The sequence below is a fragment of the Haliotis cracherodii genome, unplaced genomic scaffold (assembly GCF_022045235.1).
Source record: "Haliotis cracherodii isolate W230 unplaced genomic scaffold, xgHalCrac1.p SCAF_2, whole genome shotgun sequence".
Classification (NCBI taxonomy): Eukaryota; Metazoa; Mollusca; class Gastropoda; order Lepetellida; family Haliotidae; genus Haliotis; species Haliotis cracherodii.
This window is the reverse complement of record NW_027266275.1, coordinates 62439253-62459754: the sequence shown is the minus strand read 5'-3', so window position 1 is coordinate 62459754 and position 20502 is coordinate 62439253. Positions and strand designations below refer to the sequence as shown.

General features: G+C 41.5%; 1 protein-coding gene across 1 annotated transcript in view; it reads right to left on the bottom strand.

The window, feature by feature from the left end:
• The window catches only part of LOC139469389 (lysosomal alpha-mannosidase-like), an 81573-nt gene extending 61569 nt beyond the window's left edge, over positions 1–20004 (bottom strand). Inside the window, exon 1 of the mRNA XM_071251551.1 lies at positions 19611–20004. The gene's annotated coding sequence lies outside the window, so the exon portion shown is untranslated. The remainder of the gene's footprint in view (positions 1–19610) is intronic.
• Positions 20005–20502: the final 498 nt, after the last annotated feature.

The following is a 20502-nucleotide window of genomic DNA, read 5'->3' as shown; positions in this document are numbered from 1 at the left end:
CTGTACCCAGGTGCAGGCGTGTCCGTCATAAGTACCCTGTGGACGTGTGAAGCAGTGTGTACGTTTATCTGTACCCGGGTGCAGGCGTGTCCGTCACAAGTACCCTGTGTACGTGTGAAGCAGTGTGTACGTTTATCTGTACCCGGGTGCAGGCGTGTCCGTCATAAGTACCCCGTGTACGTATGAAGCAGTGTGTACGTTTATCTGTACCCAGGTGTAGGTGTGTCCGTCATAAGTACCCCGTGTACGTATGAAGCAGTGTGTACGTTTATCTGTACCTGGGTGTAGGCGTGTCCGTCATAAGTACCCCGTGTACGTGTGAAGCAGTGTGTACGTTTATCTGTACCCGGGTGCAGGCGTGTCCGTCATAAGTACCCCGTGGACGTGTGAAGCAGTGTGTACGTTTATCTCTACCAGGGTGCAGGTGTCTACAAGACACAACGCCCTGACATAACTAGATAGTCCATCAGACACAACGCCCTGACAGGACTAGATACTCCATCAGACACAACGCCCTGACAGGACTAGATCTAGATATTCACTTCATCAGACACAACGCCCTGACATAACTAGATACTCACTCCATCAGACAAAAAGCCATGACATAGCTAGATACTCCATCAGACACAGCACCCTGACATGACTAGATACTCACTCCATCAGACACAACGCCTTGACATGACTAGATACTCACTCCGTCAGACACAATGCCCTGTCGGGACTAGATACTCACTCTACAAGACACAACGCCATGACATAAGTAGATACTCCATCAGATACAGCGCCCTGACATAACTAGACACTCCATCAGACACAAAGCCCTGACAAGACTAGATACTCCATCAGATACAACGCCCTGTCAGGACTAGATACTCTCTCTACACGACACAACGCCCTGACATAACTAGATACTCGCTCCGTCAGACACAACGCCCTGACAGGACTAGATACTCACTCTACACGACACAACGCCCTGACATAACTAGATACTCCATCAGACACAATGCCCTGTCAGGACTAGATACTCACTTCATCAGACACAACGCCCTGACATGACTAGATACTCACTTTACAAGACACAACCCCCTGATATAACTAGATACTCCATCAGACGCAATGCCCTGTCAGGACTAGATACTCACTTCATCAGACACAATGCCCTGACAGGACTAGATACTCACTCTACACGACACAGCGCCCTCATATAACTAGATACTCCATCAGACACAACGCCTTGACAGGACTAGATACTCACTCAATCAGACACAACGCCCTGACAGGACTAGATACTCACTCCATCAGACACAACGCCCTGACAGGACTAGATACTCACTCCGTCAGACAAAAAGCCCTGACAGGACTAGATACTCACTCCATCAGACAAAACGTCCTGCCCTGACTAGATACTCACTTTATACGACACAACGCCCTGATATAACTAGATACTCCATCAGACGCAATGCCCTGTCAGGACTAGATACTCACTCCATCAGACAAAACACCCTGACATGACTAGATACTCACTCCATCAGACACAACACCCTGACATGACTAGATACTCACTCCATCAGACAAAACACCCTGACATGACTAAATGCTCACTCCATCAGACACAACGCCCTGACAGGACTAGATACTCACTCCATCAGACACAACGCCCTGACAAGACAAGATATTCACTCCATCAGACACAACACCCTGACATGACTAGATACTCACTCCATCAGACACAACGCCCTGACAGGTCTAGATGCTAGAGCGCAGATACTTTGTATTCCTAATGTACGTAACCGAGAATAAAATTCATTGAGCTGGCGGTTACAAAGACACGTCTCCTATCGTCTTTCCCATGGATAGCTTATCTGACTTTGGAGTAAGACTTATTCAGTCAAGAGTTGATAACTACCAGTTTCAGTTTACATCAGTATGTGTGTTTCCATATCTGCATATATTCCTGAACATTATTGCCAATTTTACGACAGCTCGACCGAACAATTATCATTATATTTTGATATATACATTGCCATTGACCACCAGACAGTAAGGACAACAGCTGTTGTAATGAAATGGACTTTCGAAAAACTACTTCCCGTCTAGCATGAATCATATGAATCAATTCAGTCATGGCAGACGTGTATTCCCATTGTGGTAATATCATGGCGACCCTGCCAGTGCCTACGCCAATCATATATACATGGACACGTTCAATGAAGTACACCCTTGTCAGCTGCTAGTTATGAGATTAAGTCGCTGGTATACAGCCTGCCGCAAGGTACTCTTTCAATTAATATATTCTAGTCTCCGGGTTTCTACCAGAGGGAGGGTCATGGGTGGCCCAGTCGTCTAAGGCGCCGCGATTCGCTGTGCAGAGTTGCGTCCCTTGAGCACACCAGAAACCTATGATTGTGGGTTCGAATCCCGGTTCGCCCCAATTATGTTTCTAGGTTTGTCAGCACCATACCCGTGCTCGTGGGTTTCACCGAAGTGGTAAACGTCTGAGACCTGCATCACTTCAGGCTCTCCTCCCACATTAAGCTGACACGCCGCGAAATGACTGGAATACTGTTAAAAGCGGCGTTAAACCCAATTCACTCACTCACTCTACCAGAGGGTTCATTACAAAACCATAACATCTCCCTAGGTGGGTCTAGGTAGCCTAGCGGGTAAGGCGTTTGCCCTTCACACTTAAACCAAGTCTCACACTCGATTCCAAAGATGAGAACAATCAATACCTTGGTAGTTTTCCTAACGTGGCGTAAATACAATGCCGAGTGCAGAGTGTAGAAGGTAAAGCGTTCTCTACGTGTGCAAGGTTCGATTTCAAAGAAACAATCAGAAAGCCATGCTTGTAGTCGTCGTTATACACAATTTGTGATAGGTGGCACAAAACCACACTCACTAACTTTCATCCCAACGGCCCCGACTTTGGTCCATGGTAACACGTTGAGTATATGTAAAGGGTAGCGTGGGGTGCCTTTAAACGGGATAGTTTCCGTGGAGATTTGGGGTTAGATTAGATGCTTATTGTACGGCGTAATGGAGCGGGCTTGGTTGATTGTCATCGTACCGTGAAGAATCAGATTCATAATATCAATCACTGAAATGTCTGATACAGACTTGATAATCTACAGCCCGCAGTAATACAGCTGCAATGTGTACGGCGTTATACAACATGCAATTAAACATGACGCATGTAATTATGGCGCGGTACCAATTGTCCTGGGTCGTTGCCACTACTAGTACTGGTCCATGTTTGTCTGATCCACAGTTTACCACGATGTGCACCTGTAATATTGCTGACGTTGCACATCATTTTGCGTAGAATTGCGATACTTGTTCCAATGTCTCACTGAATGTAAAAAGACACATATACTATATGTCACTGATTAACAGAAAACACCAAGCTACCTTGATCAACAATGACTCATTTTGAAGAAGTAACAAATTATTTGAATATATTCTGTAACAATAATGAAACGGAAATTACAAAAAAGCAGCTTGTCATTGTTATGCTCAGCTAAAGCCTGGGGGCTAAGATATAATATTGTTCACTATAGACGGCAAATTCAAATTAAACTGAGTCAAAGTGATATCGTCTTCAAACAGTTATGTGAACATGGCATGCAAAACAATATTAAATCGCAGCATCATCTTTGTTGGATCATCACAGAAACTAGTGTTCGGATTATGGTATCGTCGGGCATCAGGTGTCACTACCGTGCGTTACTCTGGTTTCTATGGAAACCAACATGGAGGTTCTTTGGGACTTAAGGCTTTTTATGGTTTCGAGGGGGGTAGATAGGATTTCGAGATAGATGCATGGCAATGTTGGAGTGGTTTGAGTGGAATATGGTTCTGTGGTGGGTTTCTTGGATTTAGATGGCTACATGGTGGGGTTTCAGAGGAATATGGCTTTATATCGGGTTTCCAATGGAATATGTATAGATGAAGGGGATTCTTGGGTATATGGTTCTATAGTGAGATTTCCAATGAAATGTGTCTATACTGTGGGTTGCAGAGGACTATGGCTCAATAGTGAGATTCCAAGAAGAATACGGCTATATGGTGGGGTTCCCAGGGGATAAAAAGAGCACTTGTGCACAGTGAATGCTGTGCTATACAAATGCATATATTATTATTATTATTATCAGCATCAGCATCATCATCGTTGTCGTCGTTGTTATTATTATTATTATTATTATATTGCCATATATGTATGATATTAGTGGTGTTTTTATCCACATGTTTCAAATAAGATCAAGTCTTGACAGTACCAGTTCTCTTTGCTATATTTTCATATTAGATTGCTTAAATAAAAGTGTTATTTATGATCTTAGTCAATCCAGTGATGTAAGCAGATTAGTCAAGATGAAATGAGAATTAGCCTCCAATCAGGTCGTTTGTGAATATTTAAATTACCCTCCAAGCTGGTCGTTTGTTAATATTTAAATTAGCCTCCAAGCAGGTCGTTTGGCAAATGTCCAGATGGTACCAGATGCGTTGAGTTTCTTTCTAAAAGAATGAACACATCTAGTTGAAACTTTCTTCACTTCATCAAAATAAGCCACAATCTAATTATGTTTTGTGGAAGCGCATTCTTAATTGAATTACTTCATTTACAGCAGGGAATAGGATTTTTGCAAGAGAAAAACAGTGTCTGGAACAATTTTGAGAACTGACTCTCTGGCTTATATAATTTCCTGTATTTTCATTTTAAAAAATAAGTCCAATTTGGACTGATGTTTTTCGGAGTGAAGTGATTAGAGGTCGTTTCGTGGTATTTCTAGTTTATATCACGGTGGTTTGTAAAGCGGTATTCTGTCAGAGCATAATTGTTTTCCAAAAGCGACATCCATGAATTCATCCTCCAACACAACCATGTGAAACAATAAATAGAAATGCTTTGGCCTCATCAAAGTTAACGTCATTCCTGCTGGTGTATTACAGGCTTACTAAAACGTTAATCGAGAGTCGGACAAACAAAGACATTTCTTTTAAGTGAGACTTAAGCATGCTGTAACAGGTAGGGTTTTTTTCAGAGTAATCTGTGTTATCAATGTATGGAAAGGTCTCAGTTCATCGTGATAGAGGTGATTACTCAGTGAGTATTTTGTCTCAATCGAATCTTTCAAGCAGAACGGAACTGTCGCAGAACAATTATGGCGTAAGCGGCATCCCTTGTACCCTCTGTGGGTGGTTCTACTAACAATCAATAAAGTGCATTCCATTAAAAACCCATCACAGAAATGCTAAATCCCAAGTTTACATGAAAAAATATGGTCAATCCATTACGGGATTATATTCATATTTTGGTGTTAAAAATCATTAGGGACTATGAATTTATAAAATATTTATCTCTTAATTACCGTAAAACATTTTGCAGGGGTTAAAACGGGACTGGGCTCCCCTTTTCCCGTTTATGCCCCCTGAGCGTTATAAATATTGATCATAGAAGATACGATGGTATTGGGGAGTGAGTCAGTCAGCCTAAACGATTCCAGTTGGCGTTAGCTAGCAGATGCGTTCGGGGGGAATCAGCCTTATTTGGTAAGGCTAGAGAGATCTCTACCGGGCATGGCCTTGTGTCTACAGTTAAGTGGAAATAAGTGTTTGTCCTATCCCTTTAAATAGACTGATATGCCCACCATCCACATGGGAGGCCACATTAATCACACGATACAGTCGAAGAGATGATCATTCAAACATAAATGTGATTTCAGTTTTCATAGGAACTGAGAAAATTGATGCCGAACGGTTCCGGAGGAGAGCGATTCTTAACCAAGTGGATGTACTGAACTAATAAAGATAGGTCATGCTACCAAGCGAACATCAAAGACTTACCTTACGTGGTTTAGAGACTGCTAGAGAGTGGTGGTGACGTATAAATGCTGTTACTTTGCACATAACACACGGAAATATTAATATAGTATTAAGATTATTATACGATCAACGGTTATAATCGCAGCAAATAAAGGCAAGTCATACTCCCGTCATGTGAAAAACAGTCCAAACGTAACAAAAAAGCAAATGAGAAAATCGTCAGTCACGAAATATTGTGATTACATCAGTGACACGTGTTTTTTGGTTTTTGTATTTTTAAATAGTAATGCTATGTATATATTTAGAAGACATTAAATTGTTTTCAAAGAACGTGTCGGTTTCTGATTATTAAAAACATTTATGTGCCGAAAGGAATTTGAGGACATCTGTAAAAGTCTAACATCTCTGCACAAATGTGCGTGCTGTAATGTGAAACAAACACGTTTCAAAGGTTGATATCGTTGCACCACCACCGCTGAGTTTGCAATGTTGCATATAAACCCGATAGAAATAATTATGTAAAGTGCTCGGTGTCTTGGAAGTTGATTAGTCCGATCCATGATGTTTGTTCACTCTTATACATAATTGTGTCGAATTTCAGCTATTTTAAACTGTTTTAAAGCTTTTTAATTCACAGTAATGGATAAGTGTGGATGCTAATAACACATGTCTGTCTTCCCAGAGTCCGCAACCCGTACACCAGATGTCGCCAGAGCGTGGGGTCTCGAGCAGAGTAAATATTTAAACAAATATTAATTGAAATTGAAGTAAAATGCTGTTTGTTTTGTACAAAATTGAGACACAAACATGCTTTCATATGCCTTTTGGTGGACTGACTGATGGCTGGGTAGCTGTGATTAACTAAGTGATTGGCTTTCTCCGCGAATTATTTTACACCGAACTCCGCAATAATGTACTTACATACATACATATCACGGCAACAGGTCAGTTAGTCACATGCAAGTGAGTATGTCATATGTATTATGAATGGCCAGCAAGATACGATGATGTTAATTGCTACTTTGTAGCTCTTGGCATTTTTTTATAATTACGTGTCCTTAAAGTGAGTGAGTATGATTTTACGCCGCTTTTAGCAATATTCCAGCAATAACATGGCGGGGGACTCTAGAAATGAGCTTCACACATTGTACCCATGTCGGGAATCGAACCCGGGTCTTCGGTGTGACGAGCGAACGCTTTAACCACTAGGCTACCCCATCGCCCCTAGTCAGACTAAGTATAGTTCTTAGCTAAGATATATTCTCAAGCTAAGAAGGTTCTCAGACGAAATTAAAATTCGGTGTTTGAAGGAACGAAAATCTAAGAAAATGTTTAGGTGAAACCGCTTTACGTGATGGAAAGCCCGAAGTCTATACTCACTAACATCCTTAGACCTCAATAATATTGGAATAAAAAAAACAATTAAAGTGAACTTAATAATTGCTAAGGCTTAAGTAAATTCTAAGAGGCTTTGTGAATACACTAGTTTGATGCTGGTATTTCACCCATCGATGCATATTTTGTTGAGACAACATTAAAAAATATTTTATGTGCCTACTACTGATTTTATGTGATACTACTGTTAACTCTGTAACGTCATTTAAATAACTGAATCAGCAATGTCTTGTTCAGGAGTTGAGATGTTCACATCTCCTCAGCATCACGCAGTATGTGTATTGTTATCAATGACTTTAAACTCATGGTAAGAGATGGACAGCTCTATTCGTGTCTAGGGCCATGCGGATAATAGTTACTAGTGACCTGTATGTTTCATATTTGGAATCGGATCATGCTAATCCTGAAGTAATGACGGCTTGTTCCGGGACAGTATGTTCGCCTTGGTGGGAGCACGTCAAATTCTTTTGGAATCTTTCACTAACTGTAGAAGTGTTGCATTCAGCGTCTGTGTATTTAGCCAAAGGCCATCGAGGTGTGAGGTGAAATGGGGTTTAACGTCGAGTCCAAGATTATTGCACTTATATAGCGACGTGCATGTACGTGTGTGTGTTTGTGTGGCTGCTTGTACTAGTCCGGACTGATGCCGATTTATAGTGCTAGCTCACTGAGATACCATACCACAGTTTAACAGGAATACCCCACTCAGACACAGTATACTGACTCCGAGCCGACCAGTCCTTGTTTTAGCCCCTTAATGCCGAGCGCCAGACAGGGTAACAAGAAGTACCATCTTTTAACGTCTTTTGGTATGAGGCGGTCGGGGATCGAACCCCGGACCTTCAGCTATCCGGGCAGACGCTCTACCACTAGACCACGGAGGCGGTCTCTAAGGCCATCGAAGGCGCCTGTGAATGTATGTTACGTCAAGCCGCAAGTTACAATTAGATGCAGTTACCCTGGGCTCTGTGTTTGGTGCATTTCTTTATATTCCCTATATACATGTAGATGTAACTGATATATATAGCAGATCTTTATATTATATACATGACGTCATCTGGAAATGCATAATTTCTTTGAAAATAATAATTCTCGTCCTTAACTATCAACTACATGTAATCAGGTTGGGGCGGCAGAGGGGAATAAAGAAGACTCTTTGTTACTTTAATCATGTTTTAATATATTCTGTTTTTCTTGTGCATTTTAGCCATTCCAGTAAATAAATATTTATGCTTCTTCTTTAGTTTATGCATAAGAACGCATATCTTTTAGCCTCTATAATCCTGTGTTAGATTCCCCTGTAAGCAGAGCCTGAAGTCGTTGTTAACAGGGCTCAAGCAGAAGCATGATCCGTGATTCGAATGTCAAGGATGTTGATGGCTGCTCTATTCCTCAACACAGACCTTACCCAAAAGTGTCCCGGCCCTTGAGATGTTATTTTATTTTGCATGCAATATTGAGTTCCGAGTTCGTGATTTAGTTTCCATCATGCACTTTTTGATGCCACCCGTCCTGAAGCCCATCAGAGCTGTTCGTCATTTTACAAACTTGGGGAAAAACTGTCGTGCAAAGGTTTGAACATCGAAGGGAAAGTGGTCAATTTAGGATGGTTGTAAATCAAAGTACAAAAATGTATTACACTTCGATCTACCTGCCATTTCTTGGTTAAAAAGGTTTTTAAAAAAAACAAGCTTGTTATATGAACAAAATCCATCCATTGCTGTGTTGACAGAGAGGTGGGTATAGAGAGGCCACATCCTTAATTATATAAGATGTTCGCCTCGGGTTCGGAAAGTCTGCGTTATAAAGCCATATCCTAGACACTTGATTGTTATGTCTGCAGAACCTGCATTAATTACACAAGTTAAAGGGAATGTCACACACACGACTAACTAAGTAGCTTCTGTGGACACGACCAACGACAAACAAATAAATTGTGTCTCGTTCCTACATTGAAAGCACTCACCAGTACAACTGCAATCTACACAACGAGGCTTCTTCACGCGTTGAAATAGCGCTTAAAAGTCACTTAGCGACATACTATTGTCTTCACGACTAATGTCATGAGTTGACCCGATCTGGCCACGCACACCCATGGGAGCGCTCTAACAGTGGACGAGACTGACCGCTCTCCAGGGACATCGAATTACCCATCCTCGCACAAACAACCGGTCAGTCTTGGACTACGTGACATTATCTGACTAATTATTTTAAATTGAAAAGGGTCCCCTCGCCGAGGACGTGTACTACAGTGAAGGTAACCTGGCTATCTGGCCCCTTACAAAGGGTACCCTTGCAGTAGGTGTGCGGATATTTGATGACAGGCCGTTTTATTGATGTTTTATTGATCAATTTCACAACAAAACGTTCCTTACTGTAAAGTGTTCACGCTTGGAGCTTTTAGCAATGTAAATATCTAAAGTGAACTGTTTGTTATGCAGTTATTAAACAAACAGCATTTATTTTGGAATGAAAGAAACGTTCATAGCACAATGGAGACGCAAGGTTTATGCAAATACGAAATCGTACACAAGCATATATCTATCAGATAAACCTGTAGGTGCGTACAGTCAAATGTGGGAGTTATGTGTTTTGCGTGTTCGTATATGACTTGTAAGAATAATTGGAATTGGCGCTGCCTAGTGGAAGTGCCCAGGTGATCATTACCATGGAAATAGTCAATTTTCTGGTTCATCTTTGCTAGCCTCGTGTTCATAAAGGAACAAAAAAGTAACAGTTAAATTGACGTGTCCAAATAGGGAAACAAACTGTAACTTTTAACTCGACGTGTTCGTAAAGGAAACAGTGACTTTTAACTCGACGTGTTCGTAAAGGAAACCACAGTGACAGTTAACTCGACGTGTCCATAAAAGAAACAGTGACTTTAAACTCGCCGTGTTCGTAAAGGAAATAGTGACAGTTAACTCGACGTGTTCGTAAAGAAAGAATGATGACTTTTAACTCGACGTGTTGATCAAGGAAACAATAGTGACAGTTAACTCGACGTGTTCGTAAAGGAAACAGTAGTGACTTTTAACTAGACGCATTCGTAAAGGAAACAGTGACAGTTAACTCGACGTGTTCATCAAGGAAACAGAGACAGTTAGCTCGATGTGTTCATCAAGGAAACAGAGACAGTTAGCTCGACGTGTTCATAAAGGAAACAACAGAGGCTTTTAACTCGACATGTTCGTAAAGCAAACAACAGAGGCTTTAACTTGGCGTATCGTAAAGAAAACAGCATTGGCTTTTGACTCGAAGTGTTCGTAAAGGAAACAGTGACAGTTAATTCGACGTTTTCATAAAGGAAACAGAGATAGTTAACTCGACGTGTTGCCATCACATACATGTCGAGGTATCTGTATTTCGGGAGAGGCTGAGTGTCGATTTCAACATCGGGACCATGCAGTTACGTCAAATGAACGATAACTCGAGATAATGCAGTTCACGAGTTTAATGTATTACCAAATTGAACATAGACAAGGAAGTACTAATGGACATCTGTTAACATGACGTTCTTTGCATGGCTATTAACACACTGTGCATGGGAATGTTGTGTTTTTGTTGTTTTGTTTCCTAATAGGATATACATCAGTTCCCATGCAATCTCTGCTTCATGGTTAGAGTGATTCTTGTTTAGAGTCCTTACATTTGTGGCATCCACTTTTGACTTTTCATTTTTTGCCTTGACTCTGAGACAGCAATGTGAATATTAATACCCCTAAGGGATATGTATTTTTAATTCTGTAAGTTCAACGTACTTTTTATAACGATTTCACTACTGTGAATTGAAACATCTCTTTAAGTTGATTCTTTACTGTCAGATAAACAGAATATAATATGCATTAATTCGAAATCTGCTTTGGTGTCAATTTGTTTTTATGCATACGTACAGACATGCATCATTTTTCTTTCTCACCGGTTGGCGCTTGTTTTGCGATTAGACGAGAAATGATAAAAAATTCATGCATAATACTTTTTACTATCAACTTGAGGAACGGCTGTGGAAACTGGTTTTGTCACACATGTTGAGAAGGCGTTTGGGGTATATAACTCGAGAAGATTTGCTCAACAAAGAAGCATGACTTTCTAAGACGCAAATGAGTCAAACATATCGATCTTGTACTGGGCTGTGAGAAGCCGAATTGTCTTTTTTATTTAATTATCGATTGGGTAACAGTGAACTAAGTATCAATAGTGACATACTGACATATGGCAGTCGGACAACACGTTGTCGGTAATCACAACGAGGTCGGTAATCGAACAACACGTTATACTGCACAACGAGGTCGGTAATCGAACAACACGTTATACTACACAACAAGGTCGGTAATCAAACAACACGTTATATTGCACAACGAGGTCGGTAATCAAACAACACGTTATACTGCACAACGAGGTCGGTAATCAAACAACAAGTTATATTGCACAACGAGGTCGGTAATCAAACAACACGTTATACTACACAACGAGGTCGGTAATCAAACAACACGTAATACTGCACAACGAGGTCGGTAATCAAACAACACGTTATACTACACAACGAGGTCGGTAATCAAACAACACATTATATTGCACAACGAGGTCGGTAATCGAACAACACGTTATACTGCACAACGAGGTCGGTAATCAAACAACACGTTATACTGCACAACGAGGTCGGTAATCGAACAACACGTTATACTGCACAACGAGGTCGGTAATCGAACAACACGTTATACTGCACAACGAGGTCGGTAATCAAACAACACGTAATACTGCACAACGAGGTCGGTAATCGAACAACACGTTATACTGCACAACGAGGTCGGTAATCAAACAACACGTTATACTGCACAACGAGGTCGGTGTTTTACGACACACTTAGCAATATGCCAGCTTTATGACGGCGGTCTGTAAATAATAGAGTCTTGACCAGACAATCCAGTGATTGGTATCACGAGCATAGTTCCACGCAATTGGGATACGATGATACAACACGCATGTCGGTAATCAAACAACACGTTATACTACACATTCAGGTCAGTAATCAAATACCACTTTTATCAATATAAATCATTTAGATAACGAACAGGGGGAAAATCTGGTATTGTAGGAGGAAAATCTATTCACCCATGGCCGACAATGTTTGTCATGTCAGCATCAATATGATAAATTCGGGATTACGTGTGTTTTAAACAAACGCTGTGAGACTTTTAAAAAGGGGTGTGGTGGTATCGTAACACGAAGCCTGGGGTCAAATGAAGACCATCTATTCGGGATTATAATACAGATACAGTAAACTACGGTTATTGCAAACTCAAAGGGGCCACTTATTTGAGAACGTTATAACGGTAGTTCGTTATAAGCATATATAAAGCATATATACAACACATAGACGGGACTACAAAATAAGTTCGTTATATCGGCCAGATCGTTATAAGCGTTTTCGTTATAACCGTAGTTTACTGTATGTATATGTGTACTCGACAGAAAGTATGCTCACCGCTCGATCCCCTGTAGTGGCCCTTGAGATAAGTATGGTATAGTGGAGAGTTGAGAGTCAGTAGGTACGAGTGTCGACCAGGAAATCCTGTTATCTGGATTTGTTTAGCTCAGCAAAGCAGGAAGAGATGTTTTAGGTCCATTGTGATGTAATTTCATCGTCGGATCATAGGTAGTATCACATAGATATTGTTAACACGGTAAAGTACGGTCATAACGAACTAAAGGGACTATAGGTACATATACAGTCTATGTACAGCAAATGGACGGGATCCCAAAACAGTTTGTTATATCTGTCAGTTTGTTAAAAACGTAGTTTACTGTACTTAGAAGATGGCTTATTTTTAAGAGAAGGTTGTCTTTTAAAAGTGAATGAGATGTTTTACATTTGCTCATGTGAATGGAGAGAAAACCACAAATGTTTCTTAGGCTTCCGAAAACCCATAACACGGGGATTCTTGACTTCATACAAAATCATCCAACCCACCAATAAGTTTGTCCCTTATACACTCAAACTTTCTTGTCTCCACATAACGGTTGTCATGGACAGTGAGGGTATCGGCAAATCGCAGAATCGTCCGGTTTAACAAGGTTTCATTGGAGTGACACATGATACTGCTTCTCGCTGATCAGGGCCCACTTGCACAAAGCGATTTAGCGCTAAGATGATTGTAACGCCCAAACTTTAACACAGGCTTAAGATAGTCTTAGCGCTAAGGTCGCTTTGTGCAAGTGGGCCCTGATCATCACATTGTCCCTGTGTGCATAGGGGAGGTCGGGTAGCCATGTGGCTTAAGCGTTCGCTCGTCACGCCGAAAACCCAGGTTCGATTCCCGACATGGGTCCAATGTGTGAAGCCCATTTCTGGTGTCCCCCTCCGTGAAATTGCTGGAATATTGCTAAAAGCGGCGTAAAACCAAACTCACTAAACCATAAGAACAAAAGTTTTCAGTATAAGAAGGAAGATTTTATAGATGGGGCATCATGATATTGCTAGAATATTGCTAAAAGCGGCGTAAAACCATACTCATTCACTCATGTCTCCAGTAATGAAGAAGTCGCTGATCACCACCGCATGCATCTTGAAACGTGTCCTCATGTCACGACAGTCCGGGCTTGTTCTAATAACCTGTGTGTCACGAAATAATTGCATTCAACAATTCCCTGAACACTTAAGTGTTTGTCCCGAGTGTCACCCATGACCGACAATGTTTGTCATGTCAGCGTCGGCATGGGGAACTCGGGATTACGAGTGTTTTAAACAAACGCTTTGAGACCTTTGAAAAGGGGTGCGGTGGTGTCGTAACATCAAGCTTGGCGTGAAATGTCCATATAATCGGAATTATAATACAAATATGCATATGTGACTCGACAGAAACCATGCTCACCACTCGATCCCCTATAGTGGCCCTTAAGACAAGTATGAGATAGTTGAGAGTTCAAGGTCAGTTGGTACGAATGTCAACCAGGAAGACACCATCATGAGCTATTGTTTAGCTCAGTAATTCAAGAAAAGATATTTTCGGTCCATTGTGCTGCATTAACCCTTTAAATGATCTACTATGAAGGACTTAGTAAGTGTTTAAGTCAAAAAGAAAGTTTAATCTATTTGGAGAGGTAACGAGGGAAGTTCTTCACCTTCCACACCTGCCTTGTCTATTAACAATTTGTCCACGTGTCAGTAGTTAATTACCTGTGACCCGACATAGAGCTCGTTATCCCCGTCTTTCTTTGTAGCCCCCTCCCCTTAACTATACACACAATCGCATAATTAACAAGCGTGTTCAACATGGACGTAAGTGCTTCATGCATAAACCAACATATCGGTGTATTAACGCGGCGAGAGAGGACAGAGAGCGTGATCGCGTGAATATGGGGTGGGATCTTGTACATGGCGTGTTGGTGAATAGAAAAAACACAAGAGGGTACACAGTGTCCTGCAAGGGATGCCCTTCCCATTCAGTGTCATGCAACAGGATGCACCGTCTACGCATCATTTTATTACGGATTCAGTACGTGTTCTAAGGATTGGTCATGTCAACACCGTGGCGGTTTGTAGGAGATACAAATGAGAGCCAAGAGTGTGATTAATTGGTTGATGGCATCCTACTTTATTCTTGGTATATGTTTTATCTATTTCCCCAATCCTTTTCAGCAGCCTCTTAAATCAGCAAACTAATTAACACGGGGAAGAGTATGTATGGATGTCATCTCTGTTAGTTTGAGGAACACGGACGTGTTGACATCCATACATTCTCTTTCTTATGTGTATCACTTCTAAATACCTTTCAAAGACTTAATTAACACAGGTGAAGATATCTTGAGTGAGTGAGTGAGTGAGTGAGTGAGTGAGTGAGTGAGTGAGTTGGGTTTACGCCGCTTTTAACAGTATTCCAGTTATATCACGACGTGTCAGCTTAATGTGGGAGGAATACCCGAAGGTATCTTGACAAGGGGTATGTTCATGAAAACTATAACGATCGTTGTACTTATTATCAATGGGCAATGGTTCGATATGGAGAACTGTAGTCGGTAAATGCCGGCAGGTACACTGTGTAATGCTATCGTGTCATGTTTTCGGATTTGGGGGGAATATACCTTTGAATAGATGTGTCATTGATCAGTTTGCAAAAAATATGCTAAAAAACACTGTCTTTTGGGAGTTTCTATACATATTCTGATTGTCCTCACATGGATATTACAATTTCCCATTATTACAAGGTGAAATATGATATGTTCTGTTATCCGTTGACACTGGTCCTAACATGGCTGTGATATTCCTACATAGACGCGATATTGCTACTTTGGGGTGATTACCCGTGAAGATCCAGGTCAGTATAGGTCTTCAGCAACCCATGCTTGTTGTAAGAGGTGACAAACGGGGTCGGGTGGTCAGGCTTGCTGACTTGGTTGATGCATGTCATCGTATCCCAATTGTGTAGATCGATGCTCATGATGTCAATCACTAGATTGTCTGGTCCAGACTCGATTATTTACTGATCGCCGTCATATGGCTGGAATACTGCCGAGTGCAGCGTTAAACAAGAAACTATTTTTAAATAGACCTACCCTATGCAAATGTATCAACTGTATTGCCCAATACTCAAAATAAATAATATTTTTTTCCACAACAACGTTGTGTTATTCGTGGTTAATATAATTATGCTCCATCATGCCTTTCAGTAACATCATAATTATGCGTTTGTGAGGCATCACATATGGCGGGGAACTTTTATGCTCTGCATCAATGTTTTCTTGTGTTATAACTGGAATACAGTTGCTTAGCCAAGCTGCTTGTATTTCTGCACTGACGTAATTAATCAGTGATCTTTGTCAGCGCCGATTGGGTTTATCTGTCTTTTATTGTCAAGTAGCAGTACAATAAGCTGTTATTAATAATCCTGTGAACCTGTTACCACGTTTTCATTATTACTTTATTCTTATTTTATGACACTTGATCATTGGAGCACAGTTCCTTGGCAATTGTATATTGGGATCTTGTAACAACACAACACGGATAGATAGACCTACCCAACCTACATCAACGAATAATACCCGAACATTAAGACGTGCTCCTGTTTCAAACTCAGTTAGCTATGGTTGTCCCACGGGCCATTAGTGACCAGCCAGATTGCTTACATCCCGAGGGAACTGTCAGCTACAAATCTAGGAATATGAGAATCTTCAAATATTGTTCAGGGAAATCTTTAGATTATTCATACCCCAAGATGATAGTAACAGACCCATTTACATGCCCCTTCCCCGCCCCTCCCCCCAGCCCCGCGGCCCCGCCCAACATACTCCGCCCCGCGGTCCCGCCGTGTCCGTCCAAAAACAAACTACCCACTGCATGCCATCTTCTCCTCGTCTTCTCGTCTTCTCCTACGCACTTCGACCCAGGGGATGTGTCACCATGCTTGAATTACGCGTTTGCATGTAAATGCCACGTACATTTAATTGTGCTGTCGAAGTGAATTAAACTAACCAAAACAATTGAAATCGCACAATTTCCCTTCTGAATCGAGTCCGGAAGACGGTGTTTATTGATAGGTCCTGTTCTTGAATTCCATTTCGGGGGCAATCCGTGTATGTGCAAGATTCTCTGTAAAGGAATTTCGTTTTCTATATCATGCGATGGGAAAATTGATTCCATTGCACACCATCACTATTCTGAATGGGCTAGTGAGACTGCGCGGCCGGCTATATCCATCGTCAGTCTCCTAGCTGCAGCCGAGCTCGTCTCCTCCTCGGTTAAATGTTAACGGTTATGGCCGGTTTATACCACCAATAACTCCAGGATATCAACCATTAAGGCAAGAACTATGTAGAACAACTGACATTGACAACAATGCTGATGACTTAATGGCGCTATGATCATGTATATAGCGTTTGTTCAATAGTTCAATAGTTCAATAGTCCTGATATGACTAGTTTAAATCAGGTATCTACATACTGTGAACGCGCTGAAACTGACAATAGCCACGAGTGCTATTATTGTATATTTAAATGTACTGACAGTCAGCGTATAGCATCCTGCTTGCGCCCATTCAGTATTCACGACTGTATATTGACACTTAACAAACATGTCTAGGTATAAACTCATCACGGACCGCCTCCGTGGTCTAGTGGTAGAGCGTCCGCCCGGAGAGCGAAAGGCCCAGGGTTCGACCCCGGCCGCGTCATACCAAAAGACGTTAAAAGATGGTACTTGTTGTTACCCTATATGGCGCTCGGCTTTAAGGGGCTAAAACAAGGACTGGTCAGCTGTATACTGTGTCTGAGTTGGGTATTCATGTTAAAACTGCGGAATGGTTTCTCAGTGGGCTAGCACTATAAATCGGCATCCGTCCGGACTAGCCACACACACACGCGCGCTATGTAAGTGCAATAATGTTGGACGCCGCACACAGCTATTTTACAGCTATATGACGGCGCTTTGTAGATAATCGAGTCTTGACCAGACTATCCGGTGATTATCATCGATCATCGATCTAAAAATGTTATAGCATCAACCAAGTCAGTGGGTCTGATCCCGTTAGACGCCTTTTACGACAAGTATGGGTTGCAGAAGTCCAATTCTATCAGGGAGTGTATCGAATTCGGTTTTTGACAGCGAAACATCGATTCCAGATTACCAGAGTCTGGACTAACGGTGCGTCACCCTACATACACGCACTCATGGCTGGCGCTATTACCATGCGAATAACATACTGTGATACACACACAGTGAAATCCCGTCAATTCGGACACTCCGCACAAATACTGTTATGGAGGTATATCCTTGTCAATAATACCCTTACCAGTAATTTGTGAATGAGGAAAATGGGCAATTCGGACTTTTACTGTTATCGTTCGGATTAACGGGCTTGACTAAACCTTGACCCTGGCGGACTCGGTTACATACAGACGTGTCATGGAACTGGTTGGTTGGTTGGTTGGTTTGTTGTTTAACGCCGCACTCAGCAATATTCCAGCTATATGACGCCGGTCTGTAAATAATCGAGTCTGGACCAGACAATCCAGTGATTGATATCATGAGCATCGATCCGCGCAATTGGGATCGATGACCGTGCATCAACCAAGTCAGCGAGCCTGACCGTCCGATCCCGTTAGTTGCCTCTTACGACAAGCATAGTCGCCTTTCACGTCAAGCATGGGTTGCTGAAGACCTATTCTACCCCGGATCTTCACGGGTCTCATGGAACTGACGAGGCCATGTCCAGGGCAGGTGTAGAAACAACATATACTGGTGGCCAGTTCACACCCAACTAAGACAAATATCGAAGTTTATTGGGCTATCACTCTAGACGATTGACCATCCATCAAACTAACAACGGGAGTGATATATAATACAGCTAATACGCGTCTTTCATCTGTACGTACTGCCCTCACAATTCGTTGCCAGTGATATTAAAGCTTTCAGCTCTATCAATTAGTATTGATAGACGATGTCAGCGATCTTAACACATGCACTTCTTCAAGCGGTGAAATACCATTATCGATACATTTGAAATCAAACAGAGGGGCTGGACCCCGGAACCAGTTTCCCAGATTCACAGAATAACGGATCTTCCATACTTTAGGAAACTATGGATTCGAGTTCCCGGGACGTGATGTACTTTAGCATTCGCGTTCCCGTTCTAACACGGTGCTATCAATATCTGTTTGATGCCTTCGTCAGTCGGAATCGGGGTATTTGTTCAGCGTGAGTCACGTGACGTTTCTATTTTCCTCTGTAACACTCGCAACGTTGCAACAGCCCCCACCCCCCTCAACCTCCCAAGGTATTTACTACTTGATCATTTAACCATCTCCAAACAGGAAGTTATGTTTTTATCGATCATGGTATCGTTTTGTATTTCTTAATCATATCAGTTTAGTTATGATACTCGTATTCAAACGTCTTCGATCAGGTGAAAAATATGTGAAGTTACAGTAGTACATATGCTCAGTGAGGGCATGTGAGGATGACCGTAAGGCCCTGATACGGGATATATTAAGACCCCCATGCCAATGTGACACTTTGTGGAGTAGATCTCATTGTAATCATATATGACATTTCAATTTACAGTTCATCACAGTGCGTTCTGTTTCCGCGGCATTATGTTTCTTTTCATGAATACAATCCATCATTAAACAGTATTACAGGTAGGGATTGCCTTGTTGTCTCTATATACAACTATTTGCAAAGAAAAATTGTTGATATCACAGTAGTCAGTGACACACGTTTCACACCATGCAAAACTTCTAAAATACATTTCAGTCAATCTACATGAAATATCAGATATTCAAGACCATATATAACTTTTAAAAATAGAATACATACCAATGAACAAACAAAAAGAATATGAACAAATTGACAATGCGATAAAACATCCTATAAAGTTTTAGAAAAGAATTTCGGAACTTACCTGCCCTAAGTCACGCTGTTATGTACTGTGGTGTGGTACGCGACTCAGCGTGAACGAGGCGGGATATTCACTGTCGGATGGAAGTGCGATCGAGCAATCGCTTCACAGATGACTGTACACTCTCTTGAGATCAATAGATTCACATGCTGTGGTAGCCGGTACGTCAGGTCGACACGGGCTGAGACAATAACCCTTCGCCCGTGTTAATATCCCATGCGAGAGTGCATCCTTCCCCTGAGTGTTAGCAAGGGAAAGCTCGGTGTGAACGGCGCGAGTGTTGTATGTGGAATTATGTACTCCTGGCTGTCGTTAGCGATGGCAGTTAAATATGATTGCATCAACATCGGGTTTGTTTCCTTCACTGGTCCGCTCATATATGAAAACTGACTAGAACGTCACCATCGTTAAGCCTTTTAATTAGCCTACGTCAAGGTGCCGGAAATCTCGGGATGAGTAAGTTTTGGTCGACTTAAAGCACGTTTATCGTGAAGCCCGTATGGGGTTTGCTCGAGTACAAGTTGCGGAGACTAGAGTCGGGATGGAGTGATTAAATATTGTTTGATGCCGCAGTCCATATTCTTATTCAACATAATATATATATATCATGTATAGGTATGACCATATATATATGCCAGTCTTTGTGTTTATGGTAAACACATATATACACATCAACGCTAGGTGAGCCAGGTCGTTTATTAGCGAAGAGTTTTCTCTATGAATGTAGACTTGTCATATTAATATTATAATATATTTATTAGGATAATAAGTATGTAGTATATTCAGTAACGAAGTCACACATAAAACAAGTGGATTATTCAACAAATCGTGGATAGTAGGTCTTCACGAGATAAGTAAATTCATAGTACATAGTAGGTCTTCACGAGATAAGTCA